This window comes from Acanthochromis polyacanthus, chromosome 22 (genome assembly GCF_021347895.1).
Source record: "Acanthochromis polyacanthus isolate Apoly-LR-REF ecotype Palm Island chromosome 22, KAUST_Apoly_ChrSc, whole genome shotgun sequence".
Lineage (NCBI taxonomy): Eukaryota > Metazoa > Chordata > Actinopteri > Pomacentridae > Acanthochromis > Acanthochromis polyacanthus.
In genome coordinates, this window is record NC_067134.1 from 12,478,424 (window position 1) to 12,499,616 (window position 21,193).

The window sequence follows — 21,193 nt, forward strand, 5'->3', positions numbered from 1 at the left end:
GGAAAAACCCACAATTCTCACTGAAATCACTTGAAACTCACAAAAGTAACAATAAATAAAAAATTATTGAAAATTAAATAATCAAAAACAGCCATTACTTTTGAATTGTTGATTAACATAATTATTTAAAAAAACAAACTAATGAAACAGGCCTGGACAAAAATGATGGTACCTCTACAAAAGATTGAAAACTATTTGACCAGAGTGACATGATTAACTCAGGTGTGTCATTTAATTGACATCACAGGTGTTTCCAAACTCATAATCAGTCAGTCTGCCTATTTAAAGGGAGACAAGTAGTCACCCTGCTGTTTGGTGAAAAGGTGTGTACCACACTGAACATGGACAACAGAAAGCGAAGGAGAGAATTGTCCCAGGACATCCGAAAAAAAATTATAGACAAACATCTTAAAGGTAAAGGCTATAAGACCATCTCTAAACAGCTTGAAGTTCCTGTGACAACAGTGGCTCATATTATTCAGAAGTTCAAGACCCACGGGACAGTAGCCAACCTCCCTGGACGTGGCCGCAAGAGGAAAATTGATGACAAATTGAAGAGACGGATCGTTGGAATTGTATCCAAAGAGCCCAGAGCAACCTCCAAAGAAATTAAAGGTGAACTCCAAGGCCAAGGTACATCAGTGTCAGATCGCACCATTCGTCGTTGTTTGAGCCAAAGTGGACTTCATGGGAGACGACCAAGGAGGACACCACTGCTGAAAAAAACTCATAAAAAAGCCAGACTGGAATTTGCAAAAATGCATGTTGACAAGCCACAAAGCTTCTGGGAGAATGTCCTTTGGACAGATGAGACCAAACTGGAGCTTTTTGGTAAGGCACATCAACTCTATGTTCATAGACTCAAAAACCAAGCATACGAAGAAAAGAACACTGTCCCTACGGTGAAACATGGAGGAGGCTCAGTAATGTTTTGGGGCTGCTTTGCTGCATCTGGCACAGGGTGTCTTGAAAGTGTGCAAGGTACGATGAAATCTGAAGACTATCAAGGCATTCTGGAGAGAAATGTGCTGCCTGGTGTCAGAAAGCTTGGTCTCAGTCGCAGGTCATGGGTCTTCCAACAGGACAACCATCCAAAACACACAGCCAAAAACACCCAAGAATGGCTGAGAGAAAAGCGTTGGACTATTCTAAAGTGGCCTTCTATGAGCCCAGATCTGAATCCCATTGAACATATGTGGAAGGAGCTGAAACATGCCATTTGGAGAAGACACCCATCAAACCTGAGACAACTGGAGCTGTTTGCTCATGAGGAGTGGGCCAAAATACCTGTTGACAGCTGCAGAACGCTCATTGACAAATACAGAAATCGTTTAATTGCAGTGATTGCCTCAAAAGGTTGTGCAACAAAATATTAAGTTATGGGTACCATCATTTTTGTCCAGCCCTATTTCATTAGTTTGTTTTTTTAAATAATTATGTTAATCAACAATTCAAAAGTGATGGCTGATTTTGATTATTTAATTTACAATAAATTTTTATTTATTGTTACTTTTGTGAGTTTCAAGTGATTTCAGTGAGAATTGTGGGTTTTTCCTTCTTTAACTGAGGGGTACCAACAATTTTGTCCACGTGTGTATGTCAGGGTAGAGACTGCGATTTGGTAAAGTTGGAGTTTCTACCATTACAGATTGCGATTGGACTCTCTACCAGTAGAAACTCCAATCCTACCAGTAGAGATGGAACTTTAAATCTGACCCCTGCCCTGACCCCTGACCCTAACCTTAAAAGTCTAACCTTAGCCCTGACAAATCTCTGCTGGTAGGATTGGAGTTTCTACTGGTAGAGATTGCGATCACAGTCTCTACTGGTAGAAACTCCAACTCTACCAAATCGCAGTCTCTACCCTGACATATATATACGACCACCAAGGCACTAGCACAGGCTATGGATGTCTTTTCATGATTAATGTTTAATACGAGGTGATTTTGAAGAGTCACTCATTAATATCATCTTGTATTAAACCTGGAAGAAACAGTGTCTATGTATTTCTAAGTTAGGAAATCAAACCAACAGTATAAGTCAGTATACAAAATCAAGAAGTTAGTGCAGTGATGGGGTAATGTTGTCTGTGCTGTTTTTATTGCTGTTGTTGGTCCTCCTTTTATGCTTTCACTGAAAAGTCCAACCAGGTATGGGAGTTAAAAATTAGCTTAATGCTGTGCATTCTGTATGCAATACATCAGATGTTTTATAGGTTAATTGCATGGTCTATGATCCAATAAATCCAAAATAAAATTAAATAAATTATTAAGATGAGCGGTTGGTCCAGTATGGTGAAAGTGTCCACTTGGAGACGTGAAAGCTCAAACAAAGAGAGTAGTTTTATTAATCATCTCTTGCAAACATTCTTATCTGCACAATTGAGTTTCACTGATTTTGAGTCTTTGAGATGCACACCTGTTGATAATAATGAAGCAAATTGCAATTGCATTCATAAGAATTTGTTATTCTATAGCAGCAAGTACACATTTCAACTACATCTCAATAGTATTTCCTTTGATATGTGCAGAAAGAAGTGCATTAATTGATTCATTTTCCAGACTTTGCACTTTTGTTGCAGCAGAGTTTGATTCTTTTCTGTCTTTGTGAGGAACAATTGTCAAACTTTCCTTGATTTGATTCTGAATTGCAACAAAAACTAGTGTTGACCTTTTTTTTTAAACTCTATTTGTTGACTCTATCCTTCTGGTTGCAGCAAATCCACAGACTCTTGCAAGATTTGCATTGGGACCCTGCAGGACTCTGATCCCAGTGCAGTCCATCTACAGTGAGGTCAAACTTCAAACACAATATTATTGAAGCGACTGTGGCCAAAGAGATGTTACAGCTTGAACTTGCAGAACAACTTGATGGAGAACAGGAAGTTTTGGTTTAAATGCTACAGTAGGTTAGCCTAGCCACGCTAGACCCATGTTTCTGAAGGCACAAGGGTCTAGGGCCGCTCGACAGGGAGGGAGGCGGGCTAAAAGGTTGTCTTTCAAATCACTCTGCAGCAGTTGGGTAGGTATACAACCAATCAACGCAACGAATAGGCTGACGGAGTTCCGAGAGCGCCGGCGGATTGTGGCTAAGTCCCATTAGCTTCCCAACCAGCGGAGTCAACTGGTATATTAAGGATTTGCCATATCCCGTCGGCATAAGTCCAAATAAGTCTTTATTCTCAATGAAACACTTCAGTGCCGTCCTTTGTTTATCTTTCAAGTTGAATTTTAGCTTCAAATCTTTAGGGGCTGTGGCCAAAGCCGAGTCGAAAGATAACTGTTTATTGTGCGCCGGTTGTTTCTGTCAGAATCGTCACGCCTCTGTCGTCACTTAGTTACGCCCGCCTTCTGACTCTACACTTCATGGTGATTGGTCCGGCCAGTTTTAGGAGAATCCAGCCTCGAGCCTTATGGAGGGTAACTAGACCCACCCTGGCAGAGAATTAAATTCGTTGCCGTGGGTTGTCTAGCGCGGCTAGGCTAACAGTAGGTGGATTGAAGAATGGAACTCAGGTGTATCCAACACTTGTGTTAACAAGTGTTAAGACAGACAGGAAAAGACAAAACAGACAAGAAACACAAGGGAAGAGGAAAACACAAGAAAAATTGCAAAGTATAATGACAAAAAGAGACAATCTGACAAACACTTATAAAGCAGGCTGATACCTTAGTGACACAAAAACACCGCTTTGAGGTCATTGTCGCAAAGATTTCCATCTAAAATAACAAATACACAACCACATAAAGGGTTAGAGGAGACTGAAACTGGCTTCTGCATCTGCCTAATAATTTTTTTTTTATGAAAATTGTATTGGTCATATTGTTTCTTTGCCACCATTCCTATTTCTCATGAGCAACAATATCAAATTGCATTACCGTGTGCATTTGAACTCTCCTATTATCAGCTTATATAGTGGCCTAATCATTCTAACAATATAATACAAGGAGGTTGGAGGGCTCACAGAAATCAAATCTTGATGTCTGATCGATCTGACCAATCTGGCCCTCATCTCTGGCATCATTAAACCCTCCACAGAAGCTGAAAAGCAGAGCAGCATTCATTAAACATTGCCTGCTAGGGTTTTTATTTTTTTTCTCCTCTCGTAATAGTCAATATGGAGTCAGTGTGGAGAGCGAATCCCGAAATAAGACTTAAGCTGCGAGACTGAACTATTTTTGGGAAGTTAAATAATTGAGAGAACAAGAAACTAGTTTATTATTTGAAGGGGAGTGAACCAATAGCCCCGATGAGCAGATTTCTGTCAGGATGAGTGGCGCTGGATTCATCTGGAGATGCAGATTGTTGTTCATGAAAGTTTAAAGTAATAATTCACTAGGTGTTTCCTCTCAGTGAAAATATGAACACAAATGAACACAAACGAATGGTTTTATGAAAGTAAAGTTTCACTTCCCCATCTGAATAATTTTATTTTAAAATATATACTATGAGTTAACTATAGCTGTTTTTTGACATGCAATGCAATGCTACATACATACACCATAAATACACAATTAAAGCAATAACAAACAAAACACTGAATTCAAACTATCTGGTTTATTTATGATTTAATAACACAGAAATCTCTATGTCCTTGTCACGATAATCCAACTACTACTTTACCAACTGTAAAAAAAAAAAAAGAAAATAAAAATCAAAAAAGATTTAAAAAAAATAACTCTGACTTGCTGCTCCTGATCCATCCTGTCTCCATGTTGGGGTTAATTTATTAGATCTGATTAATGAAGCTGCTGCTGTTGCTCCATGCATAAAAGCATGAATCTCTCAATTTGGAGACACTCAGATGGAGTCTTATGCAGTCCGATGCTGTATGTATTAGACAAACTCAGAGGAAAGATACCTAAAAACTTCTTGAAGCAATGAAGCCAGGCCTGTTTAGTCCTTTTCAAATTTTTTCCATTTCTAATTTATTATAGTTACTGGCTAAATGCACACAACTCTCTTGGTTTGGTGACTCTTGTGTGGATTCTATGCTGATTTTGGAGAAATATTGGAGCTGAAACGTGGGAAAATCCATCATTAATCTGATTAGGGTGCACAACTTGCACAACTCCTGTGTGCCTACCTGTTAATGTGACTGGGGGCTGCTAAGACTTGTGCCATGTTGAAAGTAATCCTGAAATATTACTAGATCAGACCTAGAAATTAATTTTGGGTTGAACTTATTTTTCAAAATTGGTTTATCTCCTTCACTGACATCATTAGTTGCCCATTCCTGCCACAAACCAACTTTTCAAACCATTTTCTTCACCTCCACTAATGCTGCTGTTCTCCACGGTCTTCCCTCTGAACTGATCCCTGACATTTGCAGTTGCACCAAAAGTGTCTCATTAAAATCAGAAGACTAGCACTGGTTGTCTTTGCAGCTATCGGTCTCTGCTAACATGACACACTGCTGGATGAAAAACATGTTCAGATTTGTTTGTTGCAGAAGAGTGTTGAAAGAAGGTCAGATATGAGGATTTTGATTGGGCAACTGGGTACAAGTTGGTCTAAATCCCACCCTTACCTCTTGTCATGACCTCTGGGTAGTGACCAAATTAACTAATGTCAGCTGCTTGTACCTTAAGCCTTGAGACAGGTTGAGTAATTTGGACAGCCAGAGGGAGCTTGGAGTAGAGTCGCTGCTCCTTCCTGTCAAAAGCAGCCAGTTGAAGAGGTTCTGATTAGGATGCCTCCTCGGTGCCTTCCTTTGGAGGTTTTCCATCCAACTGGCAGGAGACCTCAGGGTAGATCCAGAACTCTAAAAACAGCAATTCCAAAGTCTTTTGGTTGTGACAATGAAAACTATCATTTCTCAAAATTGAACTAAAATTTTCACGTTGTATTATTCATTTTGCAAATCATGGTGATGAAATGCACACTTTGGTTGATAATCACGCCCAAGTCATGACTGACTTGAGCAATTTTTGAACACCCAGTTGGGTATGTAACTGTCAAATGTGAATCTGTATAATAAGATATCTTGTTGTCACTGAGGATTCATTTCCACATGTAACCTGTATCTGAAGATGTTGTGTGGATAATAATATGCAATTTATGGACGCTTACATGTAGCATTAACATATGTCATTGTTATCTTGAGATTGTGCCTGCAGTTTTGAGATTAATATGCTAATCAGTTAACTGGAGCTGCTGGAGTTGTCAGAAAACGTGGCGTGTGCTGGGGAAGCAAAGCAGCTGCTGCGCTTTGCTTTGTTATTCCATTGTTGAGCAGTGTTAATGTTTTTTCTACCGTGGATGTATCATGTAGAATTGGTCACCAGATAACAAGATGGCACATCTTTATCTGTATGACAGCTGCTAAGTGGTGCATATGTCAAATCCGTTTTCCAAGCTTCCATTGTAAGATGCCAGGAAGTCCCAGTTGGACGAAGAACATTGATGTCCAGCAAGATTCTCATTGACTTCAAGTTGGCTCACTGCATGCATAATTACAAGCAAACAAACAAAATCATACAGTTCTTATGGACTTTCAAAATATGTAGTGTCTACAGATACGGACCTGTACACGTAGCCTGTGGCCTACGGATACGGCACTTTCCATTTGCTTCTTTAATTCTCGCTGCCTGAAATACCCCAGCGCCCCCTATCAAGTGGCCATTTTCACGGCAAGCAGGACTTCCATGTTGATATGAGCTGGCTTGTGTTCTATATACATGTGTCTCTACTGGGGCCGGCCTGAATAGTGGTTTCTGGCCTCCGAATATTCGGGCCCTATTAAAGACGAATATCCGGATATTTGTTCCGCCTCGTAACGTCCGAGCGGGGGGGGGGGCGAAGACGACCTGAAAATTCCGATCCGTTCATGTGGTTCGTGCGGTGGCGCGGCAGCGGCGGCGGAGACGGCCCGAATAGTCGGATCCGTCCGAATCTGGTCTCCCGGGTCCACATTTTGCCCTCGTTTAGTCTTTAGTTAAACTGAAGAATTCCCAAACACCGGTCTTCAGCATCTTGTCTTGTGTTTATGCAACGAAGCGTGACTTCAGAGTCGGCAGCCACCCGGCCATTCAGGTGGTGTTTACAAACGCGAATGGAGGAGCCGAAATGAGCCGAAGAACACGGCGGGATGAGCCGAAATGGGCCGAAATGCGCAGGGAAGAGACGAGCTCCGAATATTTTCGTCTGGGGGGAGGAGGGAGTGATCACATCTACATATGTGTATATGTCATGGACATATGTGTATATGTTTATGTGATCACAGGACGAAATGAGCCGATGTGGGCCAAAAGCGAAGGGAAGACGGGGGGGGGATATTCGGATACCAAAGTTAATATCCGGATAGTGCCGTAGCGAATGAATATTCGGATATTCGGGATTTTCGGGTCCAGCCCTAGTCTCTATTGCATTCACTATAGTTACACCCGCTGTCTTTGGCCAGTTATTTAAAAAGTAATAAAGATGAATGAGATCGCCGCGGTGTAGAAAGGTTTATAATAGAGTATAAGATGTATTTCAGTAGATCTATGTCATGGTTAAAGTTATATAACAGCTGTATACATACAAACAAAATCACGGCATGAAACAATGGCAATGTATATGTCATATATGCCCTATATCCGTACCTCTCGTACAGATGCTACGGTTACAGGTCCGTACCTCGAGCATCAATCTTCAAAATATTACTTCACTGAATCAATCAAATTCTAAAAATAAAAAAAAAAGAGCTTAACAATGGGAAAATGCTTTTTGAGCAACTCTGCATCATGACAAAAGCAGTAATTGGATTAACTTACATAGTACAACCAAGTCTTGCTTGTAGATTATATAACCTGTAGATTATATAAGTAAAAAGTGGAGTTAGGTGACCTTTAACGTACTTGGTGACATTTTTTTTTCAGCTTGCCTCATGCTATAAATGTTGTAACAAAGTTTTTTTTGGCGATGATGGATAAAATGTGAAGGAAAAATTACTCTTTTCCACTTTCTACGGTCATCGTGACCTGTAGACAGGCAGACGGTGCATGAGATTAGATATTGTCTATTCTGACATGACTAAGCAGACTAGTTGTCTCCACATTGGTCTGTAATACAAATATGACCTTCTCCTAACTACAGTATGAGGAATCAGAAAGGATCATCAGAACTGATGCTGGCATTTCTTGCCTGAACTGCTGCTCTGTTGGTGTCACTTTTCCTGACATCAGTAAACCTTACTTACTCACAACCTAAGTCATCTGAGTCTCTCTGAGTATGCTTCCTCATCTTCTCAACTTTGCTGTGCTTCCACAACACTGATTTATTTATTATTTCGTATCTTCATATACCAAGTCTCAGATACCATTTTCCAAGATAATACATGCTTCAAGTGGTTAACAAAGCCACAATTAATGTCACTTGTAATTCTTGAACGTTGCTGTAAAGTTTCAATATGTTTCGGTGTACTGTGGCTCCACAAACTCCAATAGATGTAAAAAATAAAATCACTTCTAATCAATTTTTTCTTCATGTTAACATTAACAGAGAACATAGGCATACATATAAGCATTAAAATGCTGCAATACTTGCTGCTTTTGAACTGTCTGGATCAGTGCAACAATGCTGTCTATCCTCCATCAGTCTGCATCAAACAAGCCATGTGAATGCGCCCATAATCAGAATTTTACAGCACGCAGGTCCAAATTTGTTCCCTACAGGAGAGGATTATGTCGACTTCTCAATGTCAGATTTCTTTCATTTTGCATTAAAAGCCATTTCAAGACTGACAGCAGGTATAAAGTATAATTACTATGTCCACTGTGTATGAAAAGTTTCATTCACAGTGACATTATTTATTAACAAAGCTTCAGCTGCTTGGCTTTTATAACGTGGGATCATTGTGCGACGCCGCCACTGCTCCAGCTGCAGGAGCTTTATTAGCACGCATTTCCCTCAGCTGACAACGACCTTGATGCTCTGTTTACAGGGCGAACCTGCTCGGCACTGCGCTCCGAATTGCCCACAGGGACGACATAAAAAGGCAGAGAGACATGAAGGTGGCTGAACACTTGGAAAACCGCTGATGGAGGATGCAAAGGATAAAGGCATGGCGGCTAAGATGAGCACAGGTGGCGTCTTCTGAGCAGCTAGCTTAATGCTGTCAAAGAAGGGAAAGCGCAGCAAGAAATGCTCATTATTTTCTGCTTATTTATACTAGTGGGTTCAGTTCTGTGGTGAATGTTGAAAGGTGAGCAGAACCACTTTGTTAATATGTTGGTCTAAGGAGGTTGAAACCGGTCCAAATTTTAACTGCAGGGATCTGAATTGTTTTGCCTAATAGTGCTCTTGCATTCTTTCCATTGGATATTGGTCCAGCAAAGTATTCTAGTAGATAATTAAAGGACTGAGCAATAATTGCATAGTGTGCAAGTCTCAAGTCAGTGTCAAAATATGGCACAGCTGTTCTTTTATGGGTCTTCTTATGTTTTTTAAAATGTGTACCTGCCGAGAAATAGTCCATCCATCCTCTAAGCGAGGCCTGTGAAACTCGTCTTAGTTCAGGGGCCACATTCAGTCCAATTTGATCTCAAGTGGGCCAGACCAGTAAAAGCAAAATAACCTGTAAACCACACCAGCTTCAAATTTTTCCTTTGTTTTACTGGGGGGGAAAAAAGTGTTCTGAAATTTTCACATTAAGGAATTATCTTTTTACAAAAATGACTGCAATTACTGAAATTTTGGAGAGAAAAAAACAATTTCAATAGCATTATGCCTCAGTTTATTATTTACACATTACAACTTGCAGATCATAAAATTTCTAAAATTTAGATAGTATTTTACTTTATGGTCAAAATGACAAAAGTCAGACAAAAACAACAAAAATAAGACAAAACATTCCAAAAAAATGAGACACAAACTAAGAAAATTAAGACAAATGACACAAAACAAAGCAAAAAAAAGAGACCAAAAATTTGACAGAAAGGTTAAAAAGCGACAAAAAATTGGACTCAAACAAGACAAAAAATGACAAAAAAAGGAACAAAACGAAAACAGACAAAAAAACACAGATGACACAAGAAGGAAACATAAAACAAGAAAAATGAGAACCAAAACGACAAAAACACGAGACAAACGACAAAAATCAGACAACAAAAGACAAAAAAAACAACAAAACAAGACAAAAATTACAAAAATGAGACGCAAAACAACAAAAGAACAATAATCAAAATAGTATTTTACTTTAAAGGGGCACCAAGGAAGATTTTTATGCTCGTAACAAAGTCTCATATTAATGTGGATGAATCTTCGTTATTTACACTTATTAATGCCCCCATTTTCGATTCATGAATCATTTTGGTTTTGTAAATATTTGTATTTTATTAATTTTTTGTCGACTCGTCCAGAATTTCCTGTGAGAGACGGAGCGATTTACAGCAAATCGTGCGCTGACGGAGCGTAGCAGAGCGGAGCTAGTTGTTTTTAGCAGTAGCAGAGCGGAGAGTTGGTTGAGAAGACGGCACACATGGAGCGCAAAAGGAAGCGAACGGAGCAAAGTCTGGAAGCAAAAAGGTTGTCAGATCGACAACGAAGCAAAAGAAAAGTTCATCTTGGAGAGGCATTTCAGAGGTGGAGAGAATTCCGGGAGCAAAAAGGAATCAAAACAGATGCCGAGCTGGCTGTGCTTCTCTAGACAGGAACGTAACTTTAGCTCTTTGTAAGTTTGATACAATTCTTTTGTCTTTTGTGTGTGTTGCTTGCAATGTGTGGTTAGTAGACTATGGGATTAGTTTGACTGTGACTGGTTTAGCTGACTAACTTTGTGGCAAAAACACTGTGTGGGTATTGGCTAATGTAACATTAGCTCCGAGCTAACGTTCGGTTAACTCCGTAACTCGGAGCAGCTTTGACAACTCGTTTTACAACATTAGACCGTGGAGTCATTTACACACGTTATTGTTCAACAATGATTTCAACTCCGCCGGCTTTCCTGAGGCTCGCTCGCTCGTTTACGATGGTTTGTGACAGTGCGCGCCGAGGCTCACGGGAAATGTAGGCAACGCTACATTTCCGCTAAAATCTTCCTCGGTGCCCCTTTAAGATCAAAACAATTTGTCATGGTTTGGAAATTATTTTGAATTTATAGTTTTACAAATTGACAATTTGCAGTTCATGTCTTCTCTGTAATATTTTCGCTTTACAAAGTGATCCCAGGCTGGATTGGACCCTTTGGCGGGCCGGTGTTGGCACACGGGCCACATGTTTGCCACCTCTTCTCTAAACCCACTCACCCTGTGTGAGAATTTTTAAATATAGACCAGAGTTGACACTTTCAGTTCCACTTAGAGCAGTTTGGAGTTAAATTTTAGTCTGCAGTTCACCAACACTGCAGGTTGGGTTGGAATATAAGAGAATCCAGACATTCAATTTATCTAAAGCACTCTGAGCCACTCCGCTAATCATTGATCCACAGTGCTGCCCCCAAGTGAAGGTGACAGTAATAAATAAGTGATGATAATACACACAGGCGGATAATTGATTTGCGCTCTGCCGCCTCTGCACAGCCAAGGACACACAACTCTTTATAACTTAAAAAATAACTGATCAAAGTAATGCAAACTGTTAATATCTAAACAGGTTCGCTGATGACACTCTGTTTATCATTGAAGATGAAGGTTTAATTTGACATTCCTGACTGTGTTGAACCATAAATGCAAACATAATATTTTTACTCTGCTGAACCAAAAAAAAGATAACTTCACTGATAACCATGTTCCAAACTCACAACACAACAATCTCTGCATAATATGAACAAATCCACAGCCTGTGCAATTTGGTGGTGTGGCAGAGTTACAGGATGTGAGTGGTGTACTGTGAATCTAGTTTAACAAAGGCTGACTTTTTTTGAGTTAGCTGTCTTAAGTAAACCTAAAACCCCAATCTTAGACTTTTTTGTTTGTTTCTAAACATTTTCCTGTAAAAGGGGGCATTCAACATTTCATTTGACTCCAAAATGGTTAAATCTACTTCAGTCAAGAGGACCAGGTTGTTAAAATTGAGTGCTATGAAGAATATAAACTTATTTTGCTAAAATGCAACATTACATCAAATAGGATTAGAGTAGATGCTCTAAACTTTATAGATTTTACATGAGGCTCAACAAGTGCATTTAGGTAAGACATAATGTCCCATAATGAGTGGAAAAGTTAAGATTTGTTTAGTTTTTGTTTAGAGTGAAATATGGTTGCTGATTGAAAATTCTCTGTAATGAATCTGTGTTAGCTGTGTAGTATCAGTTGCCTTAGTGATCTATTTTAACTTACCTCACTAATTAGACCCTCCAGAAAAACGTGGCCAAAAATCCTTGATTATGCGAATAAATATGCAGGGATTTTATGCCATTTTATGCGGGGAAATTGCGGAAAGTTGCAGTAGCTGCAGAATGATCCGAGTTTTCCTGTCAGTCTCCAAAACGGCAGAAAAAGTCGCTGGATTTGTGGCTCGTCGCTTTTGAGAAAAAAGTCGCTAGGACGCTTTGGAAAGTCACTAGATTTAGCGAGAAAGTCGCTAAGTTGGCAACACTGGCGTCACGCTCCGCATCAGCTCGTGCTTCTAGTGTGTGTCTGAATGCGCGAACTGATGACGTCAGGCCGGGCGTCACATAGAAACTCACAACTCCATTTATATTTGTTATAGTTTTCTCATTTTATGCGGAAATTGTGAAATCAAGCGGGACCCGCATATTTCTCTTTTTTTCGTGGAAATGTGAGATTCTTGCGGGAATTATGCGCTGTTTTGCGGGGATTATGCATCCTTTTGGGAAATAATTGACCTCCGCATAATCAGCGGCATTTTAGTGATTAATGCGGGAATTCGTGCGATCGCATAATCACGTTTTTCTGGAGGGTCTAATGGTCACTAATGGTTGGCAAAAAAAAATACACATTAGCTGCAAGAGGTAAATGCTGAAGACATGGTTTAAACTATGGAGAAAGTATCAGAAATCCTAAAACTATTCATCCAGTGATAAACAGTTTAGTTAAAACAGAGTATTCTCTATCCTGTAACATTTAAAAACAGCTGTAGATGAACAGATCCATTTAAACCTAGGATGCTGTATCATTCAGGTTAGAGTAGTTTGTGTCAAACTGTGGATTCTTTTTGATTTCAGTCAATAATGGTCAGATTTTTTTTTTACTTCTTTGTGAAGTTTGACTTATGTTACATAAACTGTTCCCTCTGCTAGTCATGTAGTTGGTAATGGACTGTGTGCAGAGATGGCTTGTGGAGACTGTATTGATTACAGTTGGCTGGCGACCGAGCTCCAGATCCCACCTGGCCGTGATCAGGAATGACTGGGCTGGAGCTCCAGACCTGCTCTTAGCTCATGTTCTCAACACCTCCTGACCCGTCGGATTGGTCCACCACCACAACTCCTCTCCAATAAGACCAGAGCCATCACCACACCTGCTATAAATCCCCAATCAAACTCTCAGTAAGAGTGGCTGGAATTAAATGTGAACAATTTGTCCTTGTTCCTCTTGTGTCTTTGTGTTTGGTTTGTGCTTGTTGTAACTTCAATTAGCTGCTGTGTAGCAGAACATGTATAAATGGTAGAATTTACATTTTATGATTAAAATTCCACTTGTTAATTTAAGAGGAAACCATCCTCAGCTTCCCTGAGGAAAATATCAATTTTAACTCAGTCTAAAGAGACTTTGATGAAAATGAAGTTGATCAGTCTCATTCTGAAAGTCGTAAACTCTGATTTCATTGGCCTCCAGTTTGCAAAACAATGAAACACACAGTAGAACTGATGATAATTATATACAAACTTTTCTTAACTAATTCTACAAACAAACAATATACAACAATGACATGACAACAACAGACAGTGAATAAATGAATGAATAATTGCAGATGAATCAACTCGTGAACTGTGATCGTCACTGGAAGCAGTTGGTAGAAAAGGGGATGAATTTAGAATTTGGAATTGTTTAGCAGAAGGAGAGTGATATTTGCGTAGCCTTTGTAGTAGCGAGAGGGAGGCTGCTGCAGGATGTGGAGCTGTGATGATCTGCTGGATGAGTTGGTTCAGGAACGCAGAGACAAGAAGACACTTTAGCAGGTTTTCATTGCAAAAGCGTGTTGAAGTAAAAAGAGTCAAAGCTCATAGTTATCAAGAAAGGATTTGTGCTGTTGTAGTTCGTAAGTAATTCTTAAGTCCAGTTTAATTCTTCTAAGAGTTGCATTTTTCTAAGGTCCTTTGTTACCAGCCTAGTTGCAAACCCAAGTTGAATTTTTCTAAAAGCCCAGGTTACATTCTTCAAAAAAAAAAAAAAAAAAGCTTCACTCAAGACAAAATCAAGACAAAAAAACTAATTTAGGCTCACACTACAGGACTTTCAGGCCCAGTTACCTCAGTTTCATTTCTTATACAGTTAGAGGAGAAATCCAGACTGATCTTGGTCTGAACTGATGTTCAACACAGATTTTTACTCCCCCAAGGAACACGGTGGAGTCATGTGATGATCAGCATCGGCTTGTCTGTCTGTCTGTGGGCAACATTACCCAAAAACGGACCAATGAATTTGGATGAAATTGTCAGGGAAGGTCAGAAATGACACAAGGACCAAACAAATGGATTTTGACAGTGATGCAGCTTATAGTCTGGATCCACAGATTTGTTTAAGATTTCTGAATCATTGCGAGACAGCAGCATGATATCACTGTAACTATTACTACAAGTGAACACTACGTCAGCTACTTACTTACAATCGACTCTTGCAGACTATCCAGCGGACATGATACAAAAACTGAGTGGCCTTGGCGGAGTACTGTGCTCTCTGAGTGCTTTTCTTAAATGGTAAATGGTTGTATTTATATAGTGCTTTACATGATATGTCACATTTACCCATTCACACACTGATGGCAGAAGCTGCCATGCAAGGCACTAACCACAACCCATCAGGAGCAATTAGGGGTTAGGTGCTTGCTCAGGGACACCTCAACATGAGCACAACGGGCCAAGGATTGAACCAGCAACCTTCCAGTTACAAGACGGCCACTCTACCCACTGAGCCATGCCACCCCGTAAATTTTGTTATGTTAAACACCACAGAGCATAGACTGAATACTAAAGGGAATTTAATCAAACTATTGTAATTTCAAGGGCTTTAATTGTTGTTTTTCCTCACCTAATGTCATGTTTGTTAGGTTACCAATGCAGTTGAAGAAAGGCACCGCTGGGATTCGAACCCAGGATCTCCTGTTTACTAGACAGGTGCTTTAACCAACTAAGCCACGGTGCCACTTGATTCTTGTTTAGTAATGTGACGGATTTATGTCCCTGTGCCTGGCCCTGTAGTAGAGGACTTCATTCATTGGTGCAAGTCGTCCTTCCTCACTATTAATGTTCAGAAAACCAAGGAAATGACGATTGATTTTAGGAAGTCCCGTTCAGTCATCGCTCCTTCGTCGATTAACGGTCAAACTGTGGAATCAGTTCAGCAGTATAGATACCTTGGGACGATAATTGATGACAGGCTGTCGTTCGAGCATCAGGTTGATGCTGTGTGCAAGAAAGCCAACCAGCGCTTGTATTTCCTTAGGAAGCTCAGGAATATAAAGGTTGAAACTAAGTTTATGTATATGTTTTACTCAAGTTTTATCGAGTCTGTCCTGACATTTGCTTTTATCTGCTGGTTTGGCTTAGTCAACCTTAAAAACCAAAACAGACCCCAAGGTATTGTCAGAATGTGCAGCAAAATCGTTGGCACTCGACTAATTGACATTTCTGTCCTCCATAAGACTAGATCCTTAAAAAAGGCAAATCTCGTCTGGTTCGACCCTTGCCACCCTCTTGCTTCCGAATTCAGGGTGCTTCCTTCTAGATGCAGGTTTCAAGTGCCTATATGTAGGACAGTTAGATTCAAAAAATCATGGGTCCCATTGGCCATTGGCCTTCTTAACAAAGAATGGTTTTTAACGTCTTTATAAGGCAGTCCGCTCTGTGGTCATTTTAACTTTCCTTAGGTTTTTATTTGTCTTGTATTCTATTGTATTTAACTGATTATTTTTATTGTTGCGTATCGCATTTTATTGTGTTTTGTCAGTTGTTTGCTGCTGGCTGCACCAAAAATTGCCCTGCGGAGACATTAAAGATTTCTTGACTTGACTTGACTTAACCCAAACAACAAATCTTTGGGGTGGTTGCGACAATCATGGAAGCAGTCAAGCAATAAGAAACAGTGGTTGAAATCTAGAAGTCTCTCAAAAACGTTCATTCTTCATGTAGTAGTTTTGAATTATTTTGTCCAGACATAAAGTGAATAGATGTTGATTACCTTGACAGTTTCGACAAAAACAAAGCAAGCACAAGATACACATGACAACAATAAAATCATAGTTACATTATCTATATCCGAGGAATAATGGAACCCATCTAACGCACCATGAAAAAACACAACATAGGTCGGTTGGTTGGGCTCACTACAACATGCCATTCCAGTGTGGGCGTGGTTGGCCTGGCGAATCTGGTCGTTCTTCTGGGTGTGTCGCATATGCCAGCTGTCAAACTCTGCCAGTTGACACTTCACATGCTGTCAGTGAAGCACTTCTGAAGTCACTTCTTTCGCTGAAACTGTCAAGGTAATCAACACCTATCTATTCACTTTAGGTCTGAACAAACGAAATCTAGGAGTGTACGATTGTTATCCAGACTTGCCAATCCTTCTGCTTTCAGGCTTTTTTCCTCACCGCAAAGTATCGCTGAATGACTTGAATCTAACAGAAGAGATAAACAGCACCTTTAGCTCACTGCAGCGCTAATATTAGCACCAGTTAATGTGAACTTTTGTTTCATTCCATGAGCGAAAAAGTAGCGAACCAAAACCCAACGTAGTTATGTCCAAACATTTCTAATCAGCACAGATCTAAACCAATCAACACTATTGATCTGCATTGTTCTAATGAAAATGTTTAGCTAGCAGGAGGTGTGGGGAAAACTGTGTCATCATTATTTAGCTGTAGTTAGCCTAGATTTGATGCTACATTTATCCACTGTATTCTCCATATTCACGAAGAATTAAAATATGATTTTACATGATCATGACAGTATTTGTTCAGAGGTTGTTGCTAGAGGTACGGACCCGTACCCGTAGCCTGTGGCCTACGGATACGGCGAGATCTGGTCACGTGACTCCCGGTAGACGCTAGCGGTACGGACCCGTAGCATCGGTACGACAGGTACAGACCCTAACACTGACCCTAACCTTAACCTTTGCTTACCTTTCAACAGTTTGCAGTGGTTAGCAGCTTCTTGACTCGCGAGACTTGCATACGGGTCCGTATCTGTCGGCAAATGGAAAGTGCCGTATCCGTAGGCCACAGGCTACGGGTACGGGTCCGTATCTGTAGACACTACCTTGTTCAGAACAGTAGCTAGGGTCAAAAAAGAATCTCAGGAACATCTAGAAATTGGAGCAATAATAGTTAGCATGATTAAATCTGTAATCAAAAATTTAGTTAAACGTGTAAAGTATTGGAAAAATTCAACACGTGAATCTTAGTTCCTGCTTTGATGCCTGTATTTTTAGTTTAGCAAATCTAAACTGGTGCCGGCTTGTGTCTCACACATACGCAGCAAATAGTGTGCAGATAAATTTCTATTTTGTGTGTGTGTGTGTGTGTGTCAGAGTTGTGGAGAATATTCTAAAAATAAACAGGATGATATGTGAGAGGATATGCCGCTCCGAGGAGGTGGAATAATGAAACCGCTCAAAGTTCACTCCAACAATTAAAGGGAAGGTGATACAGAGGACTTGAAAGGTCGGACATGGGGGCACTGAGGCAGCGCAGGCCTGACATTATCGCTGTCGGTAGCAATCCAATCAAAAACACCAGCAGCTCGCATTTCTCAACTGCTTTAATTTCATTCTTCTCAGTGTTGCTCGTACAGTCAAATTATCCGAGCAGATCTGTGATGCCTTTCAAAACACGGCTCTTCTTAGTGACTCATCATCCAGCTGGTGCTCTGAAGTCCACAGCGTAATTGGCCACCGTTCTAACTCCCTAATGAAGGTGGAAAAGGCGGCCTGGGTGGTCGTAAACCTTCTTCATATTTGAAACAAAGGTGTCACAAGTTCCTGTAGTGAGTGGGCGGATAGCATTATCTGTTTCTGCTCACAGAAGAGCCATTTTCAGAATCAGAATCGGAATCAGAATGACTTTTATTTGCCAAGTATGTGAGCACATACAAGGAATTTGACTCCGGTATTTTACAGTACCCTCTTGTACAAGACAAAGAGAAAATTGAATAATAACATAAATTATCTAATAAAAAAATATAAAAATACTAACATAACTTTAACCTTATGTAATAAAATAATAATAATAATAATCAAAATATAATAATAATATATAATAATAATAAAATTAACATAACATAATATAACATGACATAACATAACAACATAAAATAACTTAGTTTAAAGTGGTCAGTGGGAATGGTGCATTTCTGGAGCTTATGTACATGATATATGCAGAATGTGTTTGGTTATAATTTCATTGTTTATAGATGTGTTTGTTGAGGGTATGGATGTTTATGTTCATGATTCAGACTGTGACTGGTTTCAAATGTTCATCAGAGCAACAGCCTGTGGAAAGAAACTGTTCATGTGTCTGGTGGTTTTGGCGTACAGAGCTCTGTAGCGCCTACCGGAGGGGAGGAGGTGAAACAGGTTATGTCCAGGGTGTGACGGATCTGCAGTGATGTTGCCTGCCCTTTTCTTGACTCTGGACATGTACAAGTCCTGAATAGAGGGCGGGCTGGCACCGATGATTTTTTCTGCAGTCCTGGCTGTCCGTTGCAGTCTGTGCCTGTCCTGCTTGGTGGCTGATCCAAACCACACAGTGATGGAAGTGCAGAGGACAGACTGGATGATGGCGGTGTAGAATTGGATCAGCAGCTCCTGTGGCAGGTTGAACTTCCTCAGTTGGCGCAGGAAGTACATCCTCTGCTGGGCCTTTTTCCTGATGGTGTCAATGTTGGACTCCCAGGAAGAGATTGTGGAACCCAGGAACCTGGAACTTTCCACAGCAGACACCATGTTGTTGGGAATGGAGAGGGGGGGCAGCACAGGGTGGCTCCTTCTGAAGTCCACTGTCATCTCCACAGTCTTTCCTCAGCAATGATACATTAAAAGCACCTTGTATTGAGCTGAAGGTGTCTGGTATGAGGAATCTTAGCTGGAGGGTTGGAGGGCTACACTTGGAAGAAAATGCAAATACTTGATTGGTTATTTGAGTAATCTGGTCGGCCATGGACGAATCAGTATAAAAAAAGCTACTTGGGTGTTGTACTAATCTCTACTGTTGCTTCTTGGTCCAAGTTTGCTGGATTCATGTGTTAACCCTTACAAGGCCATGTTTCTGGAGAAGTACATATACTAAAAACTACCTAATCCATATAAATATCGATCAAGTCTTGCAAGGTCGCATTGTCGTAGATGTTCGCCAGTGTGAATTTCGGCCGGCACGGGTGTGTTAATACAGTTAATACGGTCCCGATAAATGCTTCGTACGACTATCGTTTGAAATAAGCAAATTTGGGGCCAATGTTTATGTCTTATCATTGGTTTACCTAAACATACGGGTGTGTGCATATTTTATGTTGATTAGCAATCATAAACAAGTCACACGTGTTGAGCCGAGAATACTCGGTCCCGGCTTTTTAAGGGTTAAAATCACCTGTTATGTGTGTTTTTGGACCCAAGAGAAGACATAGGACCCATTCGGTGGCAGTATAATATGTGAGTTAGTTCAAAATTGAGAGTTAAGATCTGATGAGTGGCTAAATCAGAGGATGATCTACGGTTGATCGCTAACCCGAATAGAGAATGGTGTAATTGATGGAGGCTAGGGAACCGGTAGAATTAGAAGACTGAGATCCCAAAAACAAGAGGAGAAAACTAACAAGCCAAAAATAAAATAATAATAATAAAAATTCCAAGGCTGAAGGGGAAGGAGGCTGCAATATATGAACAACAGGACATTGGACAAAAGTTAACATTTCAGCTTTAGTTTAGCATTAAACGTCACAACATAGAATATACAAACTAAGGGAAAACAAAAGGGGCTGGAGACTGTAGCCTGACCTAAACTTAAAACAAAGACGAGGAATGAATCACTAGACCAACAACCACCAGCCCAAACTAGCAAACTGAAATAACCAAAACTTTCAAATTGAATGGCTATAAAAAGTGCCTTCGCATTTTGTTAATAAACACGAGAGTTGTGATCAGTGTAAAAAATTCAAAGGCTGCACTAGTAGAAATGCAGAAAAGAATCATCAAATTTGGACAACATCTGGGAATTTTTTAGCAGAAGTAAATACACCAATAAGAAAGTCAGTGGTGTCTCCATGATTTCAGCACTGGACAGCTCCGCAGTTACATGAGCCTCATTTATGATTTCAGCACCGGACAGCTCCAAGACACTTCGACTGACAGAAGATTCTCTTTTCAGGAAGAACTTAAACAGGTTAATATGATACAATCTACTTTAGGACAGTGACAATGTAGTCCTGGTTACTTGTTTTGTCCTGGACTACATAGGGGCTACTGTCATGCAACTGCAAAATGGAACTTATTCTAGCCAACTATACACTTTATCATTCTTACTGAAAGGCAAAGCCGCACCACAAATTCATCAAGATTAAACTCCATCAAGAGCAGACAGTAAAAAAACCAAAAACAAAACAAAACAAAAAACCTGACAAAAATCCTGCCAAGACAGGATGCGAAAAGGATGGGTCAACAAAATGCCCTCCAAAATGCAGTGATACAGCACAGTTAGATGGCGTCCAAAACTCACAAAAAAAGCACAAAAGTAGCTGGTACAAAACGGCGGCAAACAAATTTTACAGCCACCCATGGACAAACCAAAAACATCTTAGGTGAAGCTGTTTGTCCCTCCACGATTTCAGCACAGGACAGCTCTGCAGCAACCTCAGCCTGATTCGTGATTTCAGCACCAGACAGCTCCAAGACACTTTAAACATACAGAAATCTTCATGATAAACAGTAAGAGAGTGTCAGAATTTATTCAGAATAGATCATCCCATCTTTCATAAAACACATTTATTCTTTTCTGAAGTCAAAAACCACGAACGCAACATTTCCAGTTGCCCCTAAAATATCCAATGGAAATACAATTACAGACAGACTAGAGATCCAAATGAGAGTAATAAACAACA

General features: G+C 40.1%; 1 non-coding gene across 1 annotated transcript; it reads right to left on the reverse strand.

Moving 5' to 3' along the window:
• Positions 1-15,174: 15,174 nt before the first annotated feature.
• On the reverse strand, positions 15,175-15,248 carry trnat-agu (transfer RNA threonine (anticodon AGU)). The gene has a single exon. It is a non-coding gene; the product is annotated as a tRNA-Thr (tRNA).
• Between the last annotated feature and the right edge of the window lie 5,945 nt (positions 15,249-21,193).